Source organism: Phyllobates terribilis, unplaced genomic scaffold, assembly GCF_046119375.1.
Source record: "Phyllobates terribilis strain yellow unplaced genomic scaffold, ASM4611937v1 Scaffold_26__1_contigs__length_17865784, whole genome shotgun sequence".
Taxonomy (NCBI): Eukaryota; Metazoa; Chordata; class Amphibia; order Anura; family Dendrobatidae; genus Phyllobates; species Phyllobates terribilis.
The window spans coordinates 14264866-14287216 of NW_027362786.1; the positions used below are offsets into that span (position 1 = coordinate 14264866).

The following is a 22351-nucleotide window of genomic DNA, read 5'->3' on the forward strand; positions in this document are numbered from 1 at the left end:
AAGGCGTAAGTGGCGAGCTCCGGCCATTTATCCAGATTTGAAGCCCAAAAAGAGCAAGGGTCCAGTGACACAGTCATGGCTTCAATGTTTACTTGGAGATACTCCTGTACCATCGTCTCTAGGCGTTGACTATGTGTCAGACTTCTTGTCTCCTGTGGCCTTGCAAAGGATGGGCTAAAAAAGTGGTGAAATGATTCCGCAAAATTGATGTTACCAGCAGATACTGTGTTTCTGTTACGGTTTGAGTGCTGAACACTAGAGATGAGCGTTGTTCGACTCGAACTGTTCGCCAATCTCAAATTCGAGCTGTTTTTGGCAGTGTTCGAGCCGTTCGGCGAACACGAACGATTTGAGAAAAATTCAGCTGTTCGAGGTTATGTTCGATAACTGTTCGTGCACCAAAATCATAACTGGATTTTTTCTCAGTAATGATGAAAATTAATGTTAATACGCAGTTTGAGTGTACAGCGGGGTGGGGGGAGGGGCAGGGGATGGATCTCTGCAGGAATAATGAAGATCTCCATTTTTTTTTCTCTTTCCCGCATTTACAGTGGGGAGGTGCAATCTGTCAGCCTATCAGCAGCGCACACACGGAGCGAAGTGCTTTTTTTCACACAAGCAAGGGCATGTGTCATTGGCAGTGTATGTCACATGTCCTTGCCCTATAAGACCAAGCCATTTTCCCCATCGCCACCATTTTCTCACTGCTGCAGCTGCGTGTTAGACGGCACCGCTGTTGCTGTGTGCGCTATACCTTGTTAATTTCAAGCCAATTTTCGCACAAATCTACAGATAGCTTGGGAGTAGGAATAGTTGTGATTGCAGTCCTTTTAAGGACTAGGTTACAGCATTTCCTACGACTTTTATCAGGCAGGTCTGTGCTCTTAAATAGATAGATTGTGGGAGTAAAGACTAATTGTAATTGGAGTCCTTTTCAGGACTAGGTTACATCAGTTCCTATCAGTTTTTGCCAGGCAGGTCTGTGCCAGTGCTGTGCAAGTTTTTTTCACAGCATTTGGCTGAATCTAGCAAAGCTAATCCTTTTTGGCCTATTGCAGAGTGTGTTAGTCAGTGGAGTAGCCTATCTGTGTTGCAAGATATACCACCTGTGTATGGAATACCAATTTTTTTACTGCACCTAGTGAAGTAAAATCTTTTCGGCATAGCATCATTCTATTAATCCATCTATACTGACCTCCATCAGGTTGCAAACTGAATATAATTTTTTTCTGCATCTAGCTCTGAAAAAATATTTGGGCTTCTAGCAGTGTGTGGGACTTGTTCTATTAGTCCATCTATACTGACCTCCATCAGGTTGCAAACTGAATATAATTTTTTTCTGCACCTAGCTCTGAAAAAATATTTGGCCTTCTAGCAGTGTGTGGGACTTTCTCTATTAGTCCATCTATACTGACCTCCATCAGGTTGCAAATTAAAAATAATTTTTATCTGCATCTACCTCTGAAAAAATATTTGGGCTTCTAGCTGTGTGTGGGACTTGTTCTATTAGTCCATCTATACTGACCTCCAACAGGTTGCAAATTAAAAATAATTTTTTGTCTGCATCTAGCTCTGAAAAAATATTTGGCCTTCTAGCAGTGTGTGGGACTTTCTCTATTAGTCCATCTATACTGACCTCCATCAGGTTGCAAATTAAAAATAATTTTTATCTGCATCTACCTCTGAAAAAATATTTGGCCTTCTAGCAGTGTGTGGGACTTGTTCTATTAGTCCATCTATACTGACCTCCATCAGGTTGCAAATTGAATATAATTTTTTTCTGCATCTAGCTCTGAAAAAATATTTGGCCTTCTAGCAGTGTGTGGGACTTGTTCTATTAGTCCATCTATACTGACCTCCATCACGCTGCAAATTCAAAATAATTTTTTGTCTGCATCTAGCTCTGAAAAAATATTTGGCCTTCTAGCAGTGTGTGGGACTTTCTCTATTAGTCCATCTATACTGACCTCCATCAGGTTGCAAATTAAAAATAATTTTTATCTGCATCTACCTCTGAAAAAATATTTGGGCTTCTAGCTGTGTGTGGGACTTGTTCTATTAGTCCATCTATACTGACCTCCATCAGGTTGCAAACTGAATATAATTTTTTTCTGCATCTAGCTCTGAAAAAATATTTGGCCTTCTAGGAGTGTGTGGGACTTTCTCTATTAGTCCATCTATACTGACCTCCATCAGGTTGCAAATTAAAAATAATTTTTATCTGCATCTACCTCTGAAAAAATATTTGGGCTTCTAGCTGTGTGTGGGACTTGTTCTATTAGTCCATCTATACTGACCTACATCAGGTTGCAAACTGAATATAATTTTTTTCTGCATCTAGCTCTGAAAAAATATTTGGCCTTCTAGCAGTGTGTGGGACTTTCTCTATTAGTCCATCTATACTGACCTCCATCAGGTTGCAAATTAAAAATAATTTTTATCTGCATCTACCTCTGAAAAAATATTTGGGCTTCTAGCTGTGTGTGGGACTTGTTCTATTAGTCCATCTATACTGACCTCCATCAGGTTGCAAACTGAATATAATTTTTTTCTGCATCTAGCTCTGAAAAAATATTTGGCCTTCTAGCAGTGTGTGGGACTTTCTCTATTAGTCCATCTATACTGACCTCCATCAGGTTGCAAATTAAAAATAATTTTTATCTGCATCTACCTCTGAAAAAATATTTGGGCTTCTAGCTGTGTGTGGGACTTGTTCTATTAGTCCATCTATACTGACCTCCATCAGGTTGCAAACTGAATATAATTTTTTTCTGCATCTAGCTCTGAAAAAATATTTGGCCTTCTAGCAGTGTGTGGGACTTTCTCTATTAGTCCATCTATACTGACCTCCATCAGGTTGCAAATTAAAAATAATTTTTTGTCTGCATCTAGCTCTGAAAAAATATTTGGCCTTCTAGCAGTGTGTGGGACTTTCTCTATTAGTCCATCTATACTGACCTCCATCAGGCTGCAAATTAAAAATAATTTTTATCTGCATCTACCTCTGAAAAAATATTTGGGTTTCTAGCTGTGTGTGGGACTTTTTCTATTAGTCCATCTATACTGACCTCCATCAGGTTGCAAACTGAATATAATTTTTTTCTGCATCTAGCTCTGAAAAAATATTTGGCCTTCTAGGAGTGTGTGGGACTTTCTCTATTAGTCCATCTATACTGACCTCCATCAGGTTGCAAATTAAAAATAATTTTTATCTGCATCTACCTCTGAAAAAATATTTGGGCTTCTAGCTGTGTGTGGGACTTGTTCTATTAGTCCATCTATACTGACCTCCATCAGGTTGCAAACTGAATATAATTTTTTTCTGCATCTAGCTCTGAAAAAATGTTTGGCCTTCTAGCAGTGTGTGGGACTTTCTCTATTAGTCCATCTATACTGACCTCCATCAGGTTGCAAATTAAAAATAATTTTTTGTCTGCATCTAGCTCTGAAAAAATATTTGGCCTTCTAGCAGTGTGTGGGACTTTCTCTATTAGTCCATCTATACTGACCTCCATCAGGCTGCAAATTAAAAATAATTTTTTTCTGCATCTAGCTCTGAAAAAATATTTGGGCTTCTAGCAGTGTGTGGGACTTGTTCTATTAGTCCATCTATACTGACCTCCATCAGGTTGCAAACTGAATATAATTTTTTTCTGCATCTAGCTCTGAAAAAATATTTGGCCTTCTAGCAGTGTGTGGGACTTTCTCTATTAGTCCATCTATACTGACCTCCATCAGGTTGCAAATGAAAAATAATTTATATCTGCATCTAGCTCTGAAAAAAATATTTGGCCTTCTAGCAGTGTGTGGGACTTTCTCTATTAGTCCATCTATACTGACCTCCATCAGGTTGCAAATTAAAAATAATTTTTTGTCTGCATCTAGCTCTGAAAAAATATTTGGCCTTCTAGCAGTGTGTGGGACTTTCTCTATTAGTCCATCTATACTGACCTCCATCAGGCTGCAAATTAAAAATAATTTTTTTCTGCATCTAGCTCTGAAAAAATATTTGGGCTTCTAGCAGTGTGTGGGACTTGTTCTATTAGTCCATCTATACTGACCTCCATCAGGTTGCAAACTGAATATAATTTTTTTCTGCATCTAGCTCTGAAAAAATATTTGGCCTTCTAGCAGTGTGTGGGACTTTCTCTATTAGTCCATCTATACTGACCTCCATCAGGTTGCAAACTGAATATAATTTTTATCTGCATCTAGGTCTGAAAAAATATTTGGCCTTCTAGCAGTGTGTGGGACTCATTGTATTAGGCCATCTATACCAAGCTCCACCAGCTTTGAAATTAATAATAATTTTTAGCTGCATCTAGCCCTGAAAATAATTTTTCCCAATAGTGGTAGCAATAGAAATATGGGGCGCGCGCCTGGCTACCAAAAATATACGCTTCATAACACAAAACACCAGCCTAGCGCACTGCATTAATAAGATGGCATCATCGTCTCTCCCAGTGCTAGGCCTACTACGCAGGCTAGCATTCCTGTGCCTAAAACACAATGTATGGGTCCGCGCTAGCCACTATGCTGAGGGGTATAAAGCTGCTGCTAACGCTTTATAACAATTCAATTGGCAGATTTTCACAGAGCTCTTCCACAACGCCCACCCATCGGGCAACAGTTGCCCACCCTCCCTATGGGATCTAGTGGCGAATAGTTGATGCCATTAATCAGAGCGTCAGTTGCCCCGTCAACGTGGCAAGCATACGGTAAGGCATGGGAAGAGTGGACACGACTAGTAGCAGGCAGACGGGTTGACCAATGTGAACAAGCCAGATCACAAGTCACCATAGAATTTCTCCACCAGCTAATGATGAGGGGCATATCAGGGGCGTCAGCGCAGCGGTGTCTGACCGGAGTAGCACTTCACTTCCAACTACTGAATTGGGGAGATGTGACAAAGATTCATCATCAGACAATCCATAAAAGGGTGGAAAAGGGGTCAGCCAAGTCAGGAATGTAGACGTCCCGTCCCGTGTCACTAAAACTGATTTCTCACATCTTATCCCTAACACCATTAACATGACACTCACAATTTGAAGCAACACTAATGTCTACTGCATTTGTGATCGCCTTCTTCGGGGCGCTATGTATAAGCGAATTAGTCCCTCAATCCAAAATTACCACCAGTGGAGGCTTATTACACCAGGACGTAGTCATAGCCAATAATGCAATACGTCTACGCATACACCAATCGAAAACGGTTCCAGCGGGCAGGGGTACTTGGGTACTTCTACAACCCACAAACGGTACACTGAGTCGGGTAACAATAGTAAAAACATATCTAACCATCAGATCACAAAGTAATTTCTTCCTATCACACATTGATGGAACGCCATTATCAAGATACCTGTTCCAAGCTATATTTAATAAATGCATAACATCGGCAGGGAACCACCCCAAAGATTACGGGACACACTCATTCCGCATAGGTGGGCCACGGAAGCAGCAAGAGCAGGACTGTCAGAAACGGAAGTTCAGAGGATAGGGAGATGGCGATCCACGTGTTTGGCGAGATACATAAGACCGGACTTGTTATCCTAACGTGGTTTGTTTCTTTTACAGGTGACGCTAAGCCAACGGTGTGAGTGATAGGCCACTCGTATATATATTGGGCACAAAAAAGGGCGAAAGTCCGCCCAGGCGGGAGGAAATTAGAGTTTCATAACACATATTTCAACTGGAGAGGTATTAGAGGCCTGCTATGGCCACAGGTACTAATGGAGGTAATCAAGGTAGGGAGAGAGGCAAGAGGTCCGGTCATCTTAGTTATACAGGCCGGGGGAAACAACCTAGGTCATCACAAGAGCGCATAACTAATGGCAATAATGAAACTAGACACTGAGCGCTTCAGAGAATTTTTCACAAAATTAGCTATAGTATGGTCAGAGATTGTACCGATAGCGGTATGGCAAGGTGCGCGAGACATCACGGCCATCGAATGGACAAGGCGGGTAATAAATATTCGGATGGCAAAATTTAGAAGAGACAGAGGCTGTGTAGTGATACGACACCGACAACTGGAAGGAGATAAAGCAGGCCTCATACGGCCCGACGGTGTTCACTGAATAGATATTGGACTGGACATATTCCTGTCAGGACTCCAGGACGGAGTGGAACAAGCGTTAAGAGTGATGGGTGGGGGTCAGAGTCCTGCATACGAGTACGCTGGATCCTCCGTGGCCTGGAAATAGAAAGGACATGTTGGAGAGTTACACTTGTTGGCCAACTTGCCGCAGTGGGGACCCAGGGCATGCTGCAACAAGCTGAATTATTTTAGAAATAAAATGCCTTTCTAATGGAATGAGTATAAAGAGTTAATAAAGCTGTGACCGATCCTCACCCATCCAGTTGTAAGAGTTACATTATTGTATTGTCCATGAAAGGGGGGCGGTAGGGGGGCTGAGCATCTGGGTTTGGTTGGGGGTCCCCACAGTCTGCCTAGGCTAGATTCATTTAAAAATTCTTATTAGATACACAGGCGGTGCAGCTTGCTTCGCAGCTTGGCTACTACGCCCAAAGTATTGCCTAGGCTAGATGCAGTTAAAAATTCTACGCTGACTAGCAGACACTGAAGATTTGGAGCAGACCTCTGAGTAAACAGCTCTTCAGACTCAACCATCTGTGTTACCTCAAGCCATAGTGTATGTAGTTTCTTACAGTTAAAAGGGGGGGGGGTGCGACCCAACCCACCTGGAATTGATGATGCCAACATCACGTAAGACACAGCAAGGGGACTCCCAAAATTGTGGCACAGACACCACTTAACCCTAGAACGCATACCTGTGGCCTTGCAGGCCCGCCCAGTTAATTGTTTTCTATTTTCTGCAAGATTACTTTAGTTAGAATTTTGAAACTCTAGGTATTCTTCATGTATATAGTTGTTTGTCATTTGAGTTTGAGTTATTCCATGTTATTTGCACACGGGCCTAAAGGGCCCCAGGTATGTGAAAGTGTAGATTTTTATGGTCATGCGTTCTAGGGTTAAGTGGCATCAATTTCCCCACTGTTGCTTAAAACGGTTGGTGAGGTGATTTTACCAAATCCCCAAGCTTTTAGTCTCCCAAGGATGACACAGGGGTAGAAATGTCCTTGCGAATCCATGATTTGTTCATCTTTATGAACGTGAGTCTGTCTACATTCTCAGTGGACAGCCGCGTGCGCTTATCTGTCAGCACACCACCAGCAGCGCTGAACACACGTTCAGAGAGAACGCTGGCTGCATGGCATGATAAGATCTCCAAGGCGTGAGTGGCGAGCTCCGGCGATTTTTCCAGATTGGAATACCAAAATGAGCAAGGGTCCAGTGACACAGTCATGGCTTCGATGTTCACTTGGAGATTCTCCTGTACCATCCTCTCTAGGCATTGACTATGTGTCAGACTTCTTGTCTCCTGCGGCCTTGCAAAGGATGGTCTAAAAAAGTGGTGAAACGATTCCACAAAATTGCTGTTACCAGCAGATACTGTGTTACTGTTACTGTTTGAGTGATGAAGACTCGACAGTCCCACCGTTGGCAAGTTAGAACTGTGAGATTCACTACGTGCATCACTGGTGTTTTGTGGAAAAGCACATGTAAGATTCTGCAACAGCGTCTGCAGATACTCCTGCATTCGTCAATACCTTTTTATGGCAGGAATTATTTCGACAAATATACTTTTGTACCGGGGATCTAAGAGTGTGGCAACCCAGTAGTCGGGATTACTTCGAATTCTGACAATCCTGGGGTCATGTTGCAGGTAGTGCAGCAAGAAGGCACTCATGTGTCTTGCGCATCCAGAAGGACCAAGTCCTTGTTGTGTTGGTAGCGAGGTAAGAATCATGCTTCCTTCCTCTGCCCTCTCCCTCCAACCTCGCACAACAGAAATGTGATCAAGGTCTCCCTCATCTGATGAGTCTTCCATGCCCATCGCCAGTTCGTCCTCCACTTCTTCCTCGGCTCCTGCACCTTCCTCAACAGTTTGGCTGCTACCATGCGCCCTGGTTAATCCCTCTCCCCCACCCTCCCATGCCTGCCGCCTTGGTGCTGCCAACCGTCTGGACCTTGGAGATGTTATCCCTTCCGCATACGACTCCTCCTCTACTTCCTCCACCTCCTCTTGTCCCACCACCTGACTCTGAATTCTGTTTAATGTGTGCTCCAGCATGTAAATCACCGGAATAGTCATGCTGATAATGGCATCGTCGTCAGCACTAAACATCTTCGTCGCCATTTCAAAACTGTGCAGAAGGGTGTGTGGCGCCCCTGAGGGTTCAGTCGCCACAGAGTTACTGCATCTCACCCAGAGGTGTGGTATCTCACCCTCAGGTAAGGAAGGCGTATGGCTCGGGACCCTAACTCCTGCATCCAACACATACCCGCAGTGGGGGTAGGGCGAGATTGCTCCTAAGGGAGAGCACAGTCCCAGGTCCCTAGCTGGTTTGAGGGTCCTATGTAGTGGGTGCTTAGGGGAGCAGCTTAGGGGAGCACATGACAAGGAGAGTATAAATATGAAGCCATCTTAGAAAGAGCAAGCCAGACAGAGGAGGAAAAGTGACAGGAGCAGAGACTAGGCATGAGCTCTGCTCCGGAGGCAGGCCTAGCCTGGGAGGCCCAGGACTGAAGGAGAGAAGAGAGGAATGGGAGCTGGAAGGCTCCAGGAACCGAAGGGACCCTACGGCTACGGGCCGTGCAGAAGGCCACCCGTACTCCCGCTGCTACCAGGAGGTAGAGGGGTCAGGCCAGATAAGGGGAACCGGTCCCTCAACTAGCGGAGAAACAGCAAGGCTCAACTAGAAACCGGAGGCTGCTGCATTTCATGTACTGCAGGCCAAAGTCCACACCAGTCTCACTAAGAAGGTAGCCACATAGGACCCAGGGGACGGAACACACGTCACCCGCCAAGGCCCGAGGATACCGGATAGAAGTGTCACTGGGTGTGAGGTGCAGGGAGAAGGCCAGAGAAAGGACACACAGAAGGGGGTCCTGCTAAGTACTCCGGAGCTATCTGGGGGTGGACTGAGCCCCTCACTGAGTATGCACAGCACGACGGGGGAGATTGCTCTGGTACCTGTAATCTGGACTACAACAACTGTGAGTAATATCTTGAGACGATATCACACGGACTCTGTGTTCATTACTGACTCCCTGCACTACAACCACCATCATCCACCCACACTGCCCTGAAGCTACACTCTTCCTGTGGTGAGTAATAATACCGTTGCTGCAAAACCACCAGCTTCAGAGGACTGTTCGGCAGCGGCGGCCCCTTTGGCCGCACTCCACAGGTGGCGTAGTCAGACATTATAAAATCCATATATACAAATTACCCTTGGATTGACCGCCCTGGGTCACGGACTGGGTCACCGCCACAGTGACTACAACCCCCAGCGTCTACCGGCCCGGCTCAGGGTACCCCATGGCCCAGGGGGCGCGTCAACTTCATAGGTCCCTGATCTGAGACCACTCCTGCAGCGTGATTTGCCCCACCTCTGGATCTCGTTGGCCCAGGCTATACGTCAGAACGTATTGCACCAGGGCTTGTCGGTGCTGCCACAGTCGCTGCAACATGTGCAGAGTTGAATTCCACCGTGTCGGCACATCGCATTTCAGCCGGTGAACTGGCAGGCCCAATGACTTCTGTAGAGATGTAAGTCGTTGAACTGCGGGATGCGAACGACGGAAGTGAGCACATAGCGACCATGCCCTCTGCAGAAGGCCATCTAGTCCGGGATAGTGGGCTAAAAATTGCTGGACAACCAGGTTCAACACGTGAGCCATACAAGGCACGTGTGTGACATTGCCCCGGCGAAGTGCCGCACCCAGGTTTGCAGCATTGTCGCACATGGCCTTCCCTGGTTGCAGGTCCAGTGGAGACAACCTTTCATGAAACTGGGTCTCCAGAGCTGACCACAACTCCTCAGCTGTGTGACTCACATTTCCCAGACATTTCAAAGTAAACACTGATGCCGTTGAGCCCTGCTGCCAGCATAGTAAGGAGGTGTGCAGGATTCCACCTGTGCAGTTAGAAAGCAGGTGGCATTACCAGACAGGCTTTGGGTGCAGGTGGAGGACCGAGAGGAGGTTGAGGAGGCAGAAGCAGTGGAGGAACTTCAAGATACTTCGAGATAAAGAGGATTGACGCACAACTCGTGGGGACGGTAAGACTTGGACAGCAGCCCCTTGTCCTGCTGTCACCATAGTTACCCAGTGCCCAGTCAGCGACATGTAACGCCCCTGTCCATGCCTTCTCGTCCAAGTGTCTGTGGTGAAGTGCACCCTGTCACACACAGAGTTTCTCAAAGAAGCGGTGATGTTGTGTGTGACATGCTAGTGGAGCACAGGCACACCTTTCTTTGAGAAGTAGTGCCGACTGGGCATCTGGTACTGGGGCACTGTGACGGACATAAGGTCTTGAAAATCCTCTGTGTCCTCCAGGTGGAAAGGCAGCATTTCTGTAGCCAACAGCTTGCAGATGGTGAAATTCAACCTCTTAGCTTTCTCATGGCTAGGAGGAAATGGTCTTTTACTTTTCCACATCTGAGGGACCGAGGGCTGGCTGTTGTGCTTAGACGGTGTTGAGTAGGGTGTCCCCGGCAAACTGCCGGTCTGTGAGGAAGATGCAGGCGGACATGTTAGGTTGCCTTGATCCAAAGGTGGTGCTCTCGATGTCGGAGAGCGCTCAACACTAGCAGGTGTTTCCACTTCCCAATGAACTGACGACCTGCCAATCACACTGGCTGTTGCGGGTAAAGAGGTGGCAGGTCTGCGTCCAAAAACATGTGTGACTGCTGTCCCCCCAGTCACAGAGGATGAAGAGGCTACGAATGCACAAGATGGGGCAGACGGTGGTTGGCCCAGCTGGCTAGGCCGCATTGTAGCACAGTGAGCTTCCCACTGCAACTTATGCTTCATATCCATGTGACGGTACATGCATGAAGTACTCAAACTATGGATTTTTTGGCCTCTACTTAGCTTTTGCTGACAAATATTACAGATAACACAAGTTGGGTCATCCTTATCGATCTGAATAAATGCCCAGGCTATGCAAGGCTTAGAGCCCATGTGACCTGAAGAGCCACTACGACTTGTGGTCAGAGGCAGAGTTGTGGTTGAGGATGCAGTTGTTGACGTGCTTCCAGTACTCCGTCTCTGTTCAGGAAGGCGCAACCTAACCTCGTCGTCAATAGCATCTGTGATGCCCCGCTGCGCTTGGTATCACAGATCCTAGAAGAGTGCATTGATGGAATCCTCCACAAGAGGCCCCCATAAACATTCACACATCTCCACCTTCCACCTCAGACCAGCAGAGGGAGCCCGTTAGGGATATAAATAGGGAAGGTGGAGCTAGGCAGTTCAGTTCCTCTGAAGAGTTCCTGCAGTAGAGAAGCCTAAGAGAGGTCAGTCTGCAGTGGAGCTCAGTCTAGTCTAGAGAACCCAGTTAATAGTTCAGCAGTGGAGCACGAGGCTCCTGCTTGCTAGATTCAGGGAGCCCAGATAGAGCTTAAGGTGTGCCGGTGCCGTAAGATTAGTGAAGCGCGGCAAGCTGCCGTTAGTGTGTATAGCCTAGTGAGGGCCCGAGTAGGCTGAAGGCGAGTGGCGAGTTAGTACATAAGGGGCAGAGGAGCTTAACCAGCTCACCCCGAAGCATTTACCAGATACAGGATCCGAGCTTACCGGTATCTCTATGACCCAGTAAGGCATAACCGGAATCCCTGGAGAACTACAAGTCCCAGGATCGCTAAGGTGCTGATATGTAACAGAGCCAGGAGAAACTTAGGCCCCGCATACTGGGAGCTTGAACTCCAAGAGAAGGCCCTACCACAAGGTCAGCCAGCGCAGGACAGAGACAAAGTTAGGCCTAGCTCCAGGCAGGTCAGAAACTTACTACGCAGAGGCAAGAAACAGGAGGCCCTACACCCGCTCATTGGGGAGGATCCTGATATGCACCCTTCACCCTACAGTGCTCCGGGATGTGCCTGAATTTCCACCAGTAAAAGGTACTGAAGTGACAACCGTGTCCGTTCCCGTTCTTGCTCTGACCCAGCTGGGTCTCGCCTGTCCTGCATTCCCCCTGCATACGCTGCCCTGAGACCTAGTTCCACCTGTGGGGAGCTATACCATCGAGCTGCCTTATCACCGACCTCAGTGGACTGCTGCAGCACTGGTGCTTGTCACCAGATACCACAGGTGGCGTCATGAACTCTTATAAAATTAACAATTATCCACCCTTTTAAAGAGAGACCCCAGGGTACGGGCCAGGGAGCCGACCACCGCGACATCCCCAAGGCCAGGCAAATGCCCGGGTACCGAGTCATCCCCATCCCCAGGGCTAGTCACATCCTCCTCCACCTCCTCTGCTGACCTCATCGACTGGCTGACTGTGGGTTGACAGTAAGTGGGATCTCCAACCTCGTCATCATCACCCTGTGTGTTATCACACCCGTCGTCCTCAGAGCCAACCTCTTCCTGCCCTGACCGAAAAGTCAAGTTGTCGCTCCAATCAGGTATTTGAGTCTCATCATAGTCTTCATCATTGTCTCCACCAACAGGAGTTACAGTTTGGGAACAAGGGTCTACATTATGCACAGAACCTTCTTCATCTGGTCCTGGATCCGACTTATAAAGATTCTGGGCATGAAATCAGATCATTTCCTCATCTGGATTAACAGAAGCTCTGGAGCAGACCTCCGTTTCCCAGGCTATAGTATGAGTAAACAGCTGTGCAGACTCAACCATCTGTGTTACCCCATACTCAGACGGGCAGCTGGAGACTTGGGAGCTGTGAGGAAGCAAGTCCGATTGGGGTGACACCTCTGAGGGCTGGAGTATTTGTGATGTTGAAATTGAGGTGATGGAGAGCCCACTTGAAGGAGCACTTGATATCCGTTGAAGCACCTGCTGTTTTTGTGACTCATCTAGAATTTGTAGCGATGGGCGTCTCCGTAAGAATGGGATCGTATCACATTGTCCACGAAAAGAAGTCGACATCTTAGTTTGGCTGGAAGATGGTCTTTCTTCTGCAGATGTTACTCCCCCCCCCCCCCCACCGTGGGGGGCCTCGACCCACCGGCGGACAGGCACCAGTATTGGGATAGGGGGGCTGGCCGTCAGGGTCCACCGCGGCTCTGGCACAAACCCGGCGACACAGAGGTGGCACGGGCAGGAACGGACTGGCCGTGTCGGCTTCTCACTTTTTGGATTTTAGAAGGGCATGACATGCCTATATCTGTGTCTCCCCCTCCTTTTACTCCTCCACCTCTTTTCTTTTCGCATGACTATATGTACTTGTCACTTTTCCATGTGTTAGTTGTGTCTTCTGAGCAGTTTGTCAGCTTTTGGACACCTTTTGAAGGTGTTTTCTATGTGTTTCTATGTGTTTTTGTTTGCCTGCCATTGGTTTTAACGGTGTTCGAAGGTGTTCGACGAACAGTTCGGCGAACACACGGGTGTTCGACGAACCGAACCGAACTCGAACACTACGGGGGTGGCTCAACACTACTGAACACTCGACGGTCCCACGGTTGGCAAGTTGGAACTGTGAGATTCACTACGTGCACCACTGGTGTTTTGTGGAAAAGCACATGTAAGATTCTGCAATAGTCTCTGCAGATACTCCTGCATGCGTGCATCCCTTTCTATGGCAGGAATAATTTCTGCAAATTTACTTTTGTACTGGGGATCTAACAGTGTGGCAACCCAGTAGTCAGGATTCTTTCTAATTTTCACAATTCGAGGGTCATGTTGCAGGTAGTGCAGCAAGAAGGCACTCATGTGTCTTGCGCATCCAGGAGCACCAAGTCCCTGTTGTGTTGGTGGCAAGGTAACAATCATGCTTCCTTCCTCTGTCCTCTCCCCCCCAACCTCGTACAACAGAAATGTGATCAACCAGGTTCAACACGTGAGCCATACAAGGCACGTGTGTGACATTGCCCCGGCGAAGGGCCGCACCCAGGTTTGCAGCATTGTCGCACACGGCCTTCCCTGGTTTCAGGTCCAGTGGAGACAACCATTCATGAAATTGGTTCTCCAGAGCTGACCACAACTCCTCAGCTGTGTGACTCACATTTCCCAGACATTTCAAAGTAAAAACCGCCTGATGACGTTGAGCCCTACTGCCAGCATAGTAAGGAGGTGTGCAGGATCCCTTCTGCGCAGTTAGAAAGCTTGTGGCATGACCAGACAGGCTTTGGGTGCAGGTGGAAGACCGAGAGGAGGTTGAGGAGGCAGAAGCAGTGGAGGAACTTTGAAATAAAGAGGATTGACGCACAACTCGTGGGGACGGCAAGACTTGGACAGCAGCCCCTTGTCCTGCTGTCACCATAGTTACCCAGTGTCCAGTCAGCGACATGTAACGCCCCTGTCCATGCCTACTCGTCCAAGTGTCTGTGGTGAAATGCACCCTGTCACACACAGAGTTTCTCAAAGAAGCAGTGATGTTGTGTGCGACATGCTGGTGGAGCGCAGGCACACCTTTCTTTGAGAAGTAGTGCCGACTGGGCATCTGGTACTGGGGCACTGCGACTGACATAAGGTCTCGAAAATCCTCTGTGTCCACCAGGCGGAAAGGCAGCATTTCTGTAGCCAAGAGCTTGCAGATGGTGAAATTCAACCTCTTAGCTTTCTCATGGCTAGGAGGAAATGGTCTTTTACTTGTCCACATCTGAGGGACCGAGGGCTGGCTGTTGTGCTTAGACGGGGTTGATAAGGGTGTCCCCGGCAAACTGCCTGTCTGTGAGGAAGATGCAGGCTGACATGTTAGGTTGCCTTGATCGAAAGGTGGTGCTATTGATGTCGGACAGCGCTCAACACCAGCTGGTGTTAACACTTCCAAAGAAAATGATGACCTGCCAATCACGCTGGCTGTTGCGGGTAAAGAGGTGGCAGGTCAGCGTCCCAAAACAGGTGTGACTGCTGTCCCCCCAGTCACAGCGGATGAAGAGGCCGCGGATGCACAAGATGTGGCAGACAGTGGTTGGCCCGGCCGGCTAGGCCGCATTGTAGCACAGTGAGCTTCCCACTGCAACTTATGCTTCATGTTTATGTGCCGATTCATGCATTAAGTACTCAAACTATGGATTTTTTGGCCTCTACTTAGCTTTTGCTGACAAATGTTACAGATAACACGAGTTGGGTCATCTTTATCGATCTGAAAAAATGCCCAGGCTATGCAAGGCTTAGCACCCATGCGACCTGAAGAGCCACCACGACTTGTGGTGAGAGGCAGAGTTGTGTTTGAGGATGCAGTTGTTGACGTGCTTCCAGTACTACGTCTCTGTCCAGGAAGGCGCAACCTGACCTTGTCGTCACTAGCATCCTCCTCCACCTCCTCTGCTGACCTCATCTCTTGGCTGACTGTGGGTTGACAGTAAGTGGGATCTCCAACCTCATCATCATCACCCTGTGTGTTATCCCGTCGTCCTCAGAGCCAACCTGTTCCTGCCCTGACAAAAAACTAAAGTTGTCGCTCCAATCAGGTATTTGAGTCTCATCATCGTCTTCCTCATTGTCTCCACCAACAGGAGTTACAGTTTGGGAATGATGGTCTACATTATGGTCAGAATCTTCTGCGTCTGGTCTTGGATCCAACTCATAAAGATTCTGGGCATCAGTGCAGATCATTTCCTCGTCTGGATTCACAGAAGCTCTGGAGCCGACCTCTGATTCCCAGGCTATAGTATGAGTAAACAGCTCTGCAGACTCAACCATCTGTTCTACCCCATACTCAGATGGGCAGCTGGAGATTTGGGAGCTGTGAGGAAGCAAGTGCGATTGGGGTGACACCTCTGAGGACTGGAGTATTTGTGATGTTGAAGTTGAGGTGGAGGAGAGCCCACTTAAAGGAGCACCTGATATCCGTTGAAGCACCTGCTGTTTTTGTGCCTCATCTGGAATTTGTAGTGATTGGCGTGGTCGTAAGAAAGGGATCTTATCGCATTGTCCGCTAAAAGAAGTAGACATTTTAGTTTGGCTGGAAGATGGTCTTTCTTCTGCAGATGTTACTGTTGCTTTAACACCTACCCCACGGACACAACCTTTCTTCCCCTTCCCAACACGCCTATTCCCCTTTCCACCAGCAGCAGGCCATTTTCCACTCATTTTGGTGGTTAACTTATTCACAACTCTGGAGTTGTTTGCACAAAAAAACAATGGATGGGAACCGAGCAGAGCTGAGTGGCCAACCTGTGGTATTAGGCCAAAAGTATTGGCTGGGTTAGATGCAGATAAAAATTATATTGAATTTGCAACCTGATGGAAGTCAGTATAGATGGACTAATCGAACAAGTCCCACACACTGCTAGAAGCCCAAATTTTTTTTCAGAGCTAGATGCAGAAAAAAATTATATTCAATTTGCAATCTGATGGAGATCAGTATAGATGGACTAATAGAACAAGTCCCACACACTGCTAGAAGCCCAAATATTTTTTCAGAGCTAGATGCAGAAAAAAAATATTTTTAATTTGCAACCTGATGGAGGTCAGTATAGATGGACTAATAGACCAAGTCCCACATACTGCTAGAAGCCCAAATTTTTTTTCAGAGCTAGATGCAGAAAAAATATATATTCAATTTGCAATCTGATGGAGGTCAGTATAGATGGACTAATAGAACAAGTCCCATACACTGCTAGAAGCCCAAATTTTTTTTCAGAGCTAGATGCAGAAAAAAATTATATTGAATTTGCAACCTGATGGAGGTCAGTATAGATGGACTAATAGAATGATGCTATGCCCAAAAGGTTTTACTTCACTAGGTGCAGTAAAAAAATTGGTATTCTATACACAGGTGGTGTAGCTTGCAACACAGATAGGCTACTCCACTGACTAACACACTCTGCAAGAGGCCAAAAAGGATTTGCTTTGCTAGATTTAGCCAAATGCTGTGTAAAAAAAACTTGCACAGCACTGGCACAGACCTGCCTGGCAAAAACTGATAGGAACTGATGTAACTTAGTCCTGAAAAGGACTGCAATTACAATTAGTCTTTACTCCCGCAATCTATCTATTTAAGAGCACAGACCTGCCTGATAAAAGTCATAGGAAATGCTGTAACCTAGTCCTTAAAAGGACTGCAATCAGAACTCTTCCCTACTCCCAAGCTATCTGTAGATTTGTGCTTAAATTGGCTTGAAATTAACAAGGTATAGCGCACACAGTAACAGCGGTGCCGTCTAACACGCAGCTGCAGCAGTGAGAAAATGGTGGCGACGGGGAAAATGGCTGGGTCTTATAGGGCAAGGACATGTGACATACACTGCCAATGACACATGCCCTTGCTTGTGTGACAAAAAGCAGTTCGCTCCGTGTGTGCGCTGCTGATAGGCTGACAGATTGCACCTCCCCACTGTAAATGCGGGAAAGATAAAAAAAAAATGGAGATCTTCATTATTCCTGCAGAGATCCATCCCCTGCCCCTCCCCCCGCCCCGCTGTACACTCAAACTGCGTATTAACATTAATTTTCAGCATTACTGAGAAAAAATCCAGTTATGATTTTGGGGCACGAACAGTTATCGAACATAACCTCGAACAGCCGAATTTTTTTCAAATCGTTCGTGTTCGCCGAACGGCTTGAACACCGCCCAAAACAGCTCGAATTTGAGATTGGCAAACAGTTTGAGTCGAACAACGCTCATCTCTATTTATAACATGGAGCCGTGAAAATAAAAAAATCAAACTTTTTCCATAAAAATTATGTTTTAGCCCTAATTTTTTTATTTTCACAAGGGTAAGAGGAGAAAATGGACCCCAGAAACTGTTGTGCAATTTCTCCTGAGTACGCCAATACCCCGTATGTGGGGAAAATACAGTGTTAGGGCGCACGGCAGAGTTCAGAAGGGAAGGAGCAATGTGTGACTTTTTGAACGCAAAATTGGCTGGAATCGAGAGTGGACGCCATGTCGCATTTGGAGAGCCCCTGATGTGCCTAAATAGTGGAAACCCCCCCACAAGTGACCCCATTTTGGAAACTACACCCCTCAAAGATTTTATCAAGGGGTATAGTTAACATTTTGAACCCAGAGGTACGACACAGAATTTGATAACATTAGGTCATCATATTGAATAAATTGTCATTAGTCTTGAGCGCAAGTGCTCGCTAAGCAAGTGATCACGGGTGCTCGAGTGACATGCTCGAGTCCCCACCCGTATGTTTCACGGTTATTAGACACCCAAAAAAACATGCAATCCTCGCAAGGTTTTTTGGCCACGAAGCATATGGGGTGGAGACTCGAGCATGTCACTCAAGCACCTGCGATACTCAGTGCATACCCGAGCAACCGAAACAAACTCAAGTAGCGAGCACTTGCACTCAACGCTAGTCGCCATATCGTCATCTTTTTTTTTTACTTTTAAAAAAAATTCCAACCCTAACCCTAGCCTTACCCTAACACCAACCCCAACCCTAGCCCAACCATAACCCCAACCCCAACCCCAACCCTAACCCTAGCACAACCCTAAACCGAGAGTTTATTTTTTACACCCTTCCTCGTGCAGTATAAGTGATTAGACTACTTTATTCTTCGGGTCGGTGCGATTACAGCGATACCAGAATCATATCGGGATTTTATGATTGACAGCTGTCACACACTAAAAGACACATTTTTTTGTAAAATCTAGTTTTTGCATCGCCATATTTTAAGAGCTATAATTTTTCCATATTTTGGCCGACAGAGTCATGTGATGGCTTGTTTTTTGCAGGATGAGTTGACGTTTTTATTGGTGCCATTTTCAGGCACGTGACATTTTTTGATCGCTTTCTATTCCGATTTTTGGGCAGATAAGGTAGCTTTATTCTTTGGATCAGTACGTTTACAGCCGTACCACATTTATATAGCTTTTCTATGATTTGGCGCTGTTTCACAATGAAAGCTATTTTATAGAAAAAAAATATTTTTTGCATCGCTTTATTTTGAGAGCTATGACTTTTTAGTTTTTCGGCTGATGGAGCTGTATGGCAGCTTGTTTTTTGCGGGACAAGATGACGTTTTCAGCTGTACCATTTTTATTTATATTCGTCTTTTTGATTGCGTGTTATTCCATTTTTTATTTTTTTTTTACTGTGTTCACTGAGGGGGCTAACTAGTGGGACAGTTTTATAGGTCAGATCGTTCCGGACGTGGCGATACCAAGTATGTGTACTGTTATTGTTTTGTTTTGTTTTTTTCATAATAATATTTATTGATGGGTACATTATATTTTTATTTTTGGTGGATTATTTTTTTTTTATATTTTTAATTTTTTTAATTTTATTTTTTCACTTCGACACTTTTTTTTACTTTTATTCTTTGTCCCACTATGGGACTTTCACTTTTTTAATTCTGATCACCTGTATAGCATAGGGATGGAGCACAATCCCTGTGCTATACAGGCTGTCGGCGCTGCAGATGCAGAAGATACTTTGGTCATGCACTGTGCATGACCAAAATATCTTCCTGCTGTCTGGTGACCCGGATGTTGTAAAGACGACATCAGGTCGTCATGGCAACATCCGGGAAGCAACGGCAGACATCGCTGGACGCCGGCAAGAGAGGCGAGTATAACGATCACCTCCCCTTGTCCCCACAATGCTGCAATCGACTTTGATTGCTGCATTGCGGGGGTTACTGTGCCAGGAGTGGTGCGGGACGCTCTCAGCACATAGCACTGGATGTCAGCTGTGACAATCAGCTGACACCCGGTGGCGATCGAGCCCGCACACCCGGGCGCGATTGCAAAGATGTACTAATACGTATCAGGCTCTTAAAGCTGAGGGCGCAGATACGTATTAGAACGTCTTGGGCTTTAAAGGGGTTAAAAGACTACTGTCACAGATACCACAATAACACAGAAAATTGCATCAATTGTGAAGGCTACACTATGAAAGATGTACAAGATGTGCTTCTAATCCATGGGAAGTCTTTTGATGATTTCAATTTACCACGACCAGCAAACAAAAAAAGTCAGCCTCAAGAGGACTACGATAAGGAATATGAGTTGACAAGGGCTGCAGAGATGAAAGAAACTCTGAATCAGGAGCAACATTTTGCCTACGAGGCCATAGTTCAAGCTTTATAAGACACCACATTAACACCTAAGTGCTTCTTTATTGATGGCCCTTGTGGCAGTGGAAAAAACTACCTATACCATCTACTCATACATTATGTACGAGGACAAGGAGACGTTGTCTCACCTGCAGCCACAACAGGAATAGCAGCCAACTTGCTACGTGGAGGACGAACAATGCACTCTCTCTATGGCATACTGTTACGCTCACGCCCGGACTGACTGGCGTGAGCGTGGTTAGTGGTCCCACTGGGCCACGAACCGAGGAGTGCCTGGAGGGGCATGACAGAGACAACGAGTTGAAGTTATGTGCAGGTTCAGATACTTCAGGAAAAGGGAAGAATCGGACATAGAGACAAACAGGTAATGGGCAAGGACACAGTTCAGATAGGAACTGAACCTGGAACAAGATACAGGAACGAGCCTGGGTACTCAGCCCTCAGGGTGGTTGAAACAGACTAGAAGTCCCAGATACAGGTAAAGGGCCTGGGTACTCAGCCCCCAGGGTGGCTGAAACAGACAAGATACCTGACAGGCCCTGGCAACTCAGTTGCACAGAACACACTGAAAGAAAGCGTTGCTCAGGCACCTTCTACTGGGTGGAGGGGGTTTAAGTATCCAGTGACTCACAGCAATAGGCTGGGGATGCATTAGGACTGCGCACACTAACTTTAAGAATCAGGAAGTAACAGCGCCGCCACCCTAAGCAATCAGACAAGAGACATGCACACAGCAAGTAATGGAGCAAAGTGTGTAGCCGGGACTGATAGGTAAGTTGGCGGTCTTGCATGGTGGGAGATGGTAAGCCATGCCAGCACGCCGCCAGGGATGTTACACATACCAATTGATATCAACGAAACATCTGTTTCCGGGATTAAAAGTGATACCAATGCCACCAAAAAGTTACAACATACTAAACTTTTTATCATTGATGAGTGCACAATGGCACAAAACCATGCTTTGAATGTCATTGATAGACTTCTATGTGATGTCATGACAACACATGTTGCTGACAAAAATCAAGTACCCTTTGGTGGTAAAGTTTTTGTTTTTGGAGGAGCCTTCAGACAATGCCTTCCTGTACTTGCTAATGCCACAAGAACAGAAATTGTAGACTCCTGTGTTAAATATTCAAAACACTGGAAAAACTTTATAAGACTGCTGCTATAACAACATACGCTTCCAGTGATCCAGAATACAGCAATTGGTTGCTTAATCTAGGAAACGGTGAGCCCGTCAACGAACACAACCTTGGAGATTATGTCATAGAAATTCCTCCTGACATGCTGTGCACTGGCTGTTTAGTGATTGACATCTTTGAAAACATTACCATTTTGCCAATGACAAAGACAGTGTTAACACTGCAGCATCACATGCAATACTCTGTCCAAAAAATGAGGATGTACACCTTCTCAACTCTCAAATAATGGATAGAATGAGTGGCGAGTACATTGTATATACAAGCGACGATTCTGTGGATGCTGATGGCGATGATGAAAGTGAGCAGTACCCAGTGGAGTTTTTAAATTCTCTGACGCCATCGGCAATGCTATCACATCAACTCCAACTTAAAATTGGCACCATTGTCATGCTACTGTGAAACCTCAATACCAACAAAGGTCTCTGCAATGGAACTCAGCTGATTGTCACTGCCTTACACCCCAACATCATACAGGCTAAAGTGATTACTGGATCAGCCGAAGGGGGCATTGTATTTATTCCACGCATAGATTTGTGTCCATCTGACACTGGGTTACCTTTAAATTAAGAAGATGACAGTTTCCAGTCAAACCTGCATTCACAATGACTATTAACAGACCCTTAATCGAGTGGGTATTTATTTACCTGAACCAGCCTCTAGACATGGACAGCTATACGTTGCTTTCTCCAGAGTGAAGCAACGCTCCCATGTCAAAGTGAAAGTTAATAATACACCATTTCAAGGAAAATTGTTATGTAATAGTGATAACATTTTTACAAGGTATGCTGTTTATAAAAATGTTTTAAATTAATCCATTTAATTTGTAATATGATTAATAGATACCGTGTAAGATTTATAGGTAGATGACGAATAAATATCACATAGATATACATAGACAGTATAAATAGATAGATATTTTATATATAAATACATATAACATAGATAGGTGGATAGATAGATGCACATACACATAGATAGATGTTTCATAGCTATGAGATAGATATAGATAGATTGTGTGATATATAGACAGATATTTAATATTGTAAGGTGATCACAGGGGAGATATGTGTCATGCAGTTTGTAAAACTTGGTGATATGAACCCGGATTTAATGCTCCAG

General features: G+C 45.8%; 2 protein-coding genes across 5 annotated transcripts in view; one reads left to right on the top strand and one right to left on the bottom strand.

The window, feature by feature from the left end:
- The window catches only part of LOC141176474 (cyclic AMP-responsive element-binding protein 3-like protein 3), a 492345-nt gene that overhangs the window by 92693 nt on the left and 377301 nt on the right, over positions 1-22351 (bottom strand). The window lies entirely within an intron of this gene.
- Positions 1-22351, top strand: part of KIAA1586 (KIAA1586 ortholog) — a 51775-nt gene that overhangs the window by 18102 nt on the left and 11322 nt on the right.